Below are 2,069 nucleotides of genomic sequence, written 5' to 3'. Positions count from 1 at the left end.
GAGGAGGAAAAGATGTCAAGTTTTCTGAGGGAAGCAGGTAGCCATCCCCTTGAAAGTACTGCTGGGAGACAGGGTTTTGATGTAAGAACTCGTTGCAGAAGCCAAAAGACTGGAAGATAGAAACTGTCTTCAAGGCAAGGATTGGGAGCCTGTTGCTTTCTAGACTCCCAACAGCCCCAGCCAACATGACGAGTGATCAGGGAACTGTAGTCCAACAACAATTGGAGGGAACAAAGATGGTGGAAATGAGGTGGGTGTCTTGATGTAGCCATATGGAGGAGAATAAAGAAATTGCAGTGAGGACCCACCCTAGGAACAGACTGTAGTAAGGAACACAATGTCATTTTCCTTATCCACTTAGAACTGGTTCAAATGCTGATAAGGATATATGGTACAGTCTTCCCTGGGACTGTACCATTTCCAAAGAACATAGGTAAAGGTAAAGGAACCCCTGTCCAGTCGCGGATGACTCTGGGGTTGCGGTGCTCATCTCGCTTTACTGGCCGAGGGAGCCGGTGTTTGTCCGCAGACAGAGTCTGGGTCATGTGGCCAGCATGACTAAGTCACTTCTGGTGAACCAGAGCAGTGCACGGAAATGCCGTTTACTATCCCGCTGAAGCGGTACCTATTTATCTACTTGCACTTTGACGTGCTTTCGAATTGCTAGGTTGGCAGGAGCCGGGACCGAACAACTGGAGCTCACCCCGTCACAAGGATTCGAACCACTGACCTTCTGATCAGCAAGCCCTAGGCTCTGTGGTTTAGACGTGCACCCGCGTCCCTATATCCAAAGAGCATACATGCCCCCATTTCAAGTTTCATCATGTATATAGAATGTGCCTCAAATGGGAACATGCCCCGTTTCAGGCTAAGTGGTTTGTGATTTAGCAGTATATAAATACTTTTATAAATAAATACCCCAGACAAAGAGTGATTTTTCTGAGGGGGGAGGGTGCCACCAGTCCTCTCGCCACGCATGCTGCGATGGACTGTTTTCCTGGCTGCCTACCACTACCGGCTCGTCCATCGCCTGGGGAAATCGATGGGCCATGCCGATGCCCTCACCGTTGCCCTCTTCCAGCATTTGTGGAAGACCCGGCTCCAGCTTCATCGCTCCTCCTGATTGAGGATCTTCCGGCAGCGCCTGTATCGGCTGCCACAGTGGCCTTCGCGTCTGCCCAGGATCGCACCATCAGCCGGGTGCTCAACTGGGTGTGGAGGGGGTGGCCACAAGGGCCTTTTGCATTAGAGTTCCAGCCCTTCGCAACCAGACAACATGAACTCTCGGCTCATCGCGGCTGTCTGCTGTGGGGAGACCGTGTCGTGATTCCCCAGGGACTCCGTTAGCGTGTCCTGGAGGCTCTGCACATTGGCCACCTGGGAATTGTCAAAATGAAGGTGTTGGCTCGATGTTACGTCTGGTGGCCTAATATGGACGATGCCATCACTGCCTGGGTGTCTGCCTGTCAAGCGTGCCAAGAGTCGAGGCCTGCACCACCGGCAAGTAAGGGACACACCTGGGAGACACCAAAGACACCCTGGTCGAGGGTGCACATCGATCTGGCTGGCCCCTTTCACGGCCGGACCTTTATGGTAGTGGTGGACGCCTATTCCAAATGGCTGGAGGTGGCCCTGATGCCCTCCACCACTACCAAGGCCGTCATCCGGGTGCTGCGAGGCCTGTTTGCAACGCATGGGTGTCCTGATGTCCTTGTCTCTGACAACGGACCGCAGTTCACGTCAGGCACGTTTGAGCGGTATCTTTTGGGACTGGGCATCCGCCATGCCCTAACGGCACCCTTTCATCCATCCAGCAACGGGCAAGCGGAGAGAATGGTGCGCTCAGCAAAAGAGGCACTGCCGCGCCTGGACCGGGGAGACTGGCACGAGCGGGTCACCGAATACTTGTTCGTGCAACACATCACCCCTCATGCGGCCACAGGGCGGAGTCCTGCTGAACTGCTTATGGGCCGCCGCCTCAGGTCACCGCTCGACCGGCTGCACCCGGACTTTGCCATGACTGAACCCCCAGGCTGTGCCAACGCGCCACGGTCATTTGTCCCAGGAAA

This window comes from Podarcis gaigeae (assembly GCF_964106915.1).
Source record: "Podarcis gaigeae genome assembly, chromosome: 2".
NCBI lineage: Eukaryota > Metazoa > Chordata > Lepidosauria > Squamata > Lacertidae > Podarcis > Podarcis gaigeae.
The sequence above is the reverse complement of the archived record's forward strand: the minus strand, read 5'-3'. Positions refer to the sequence as shown.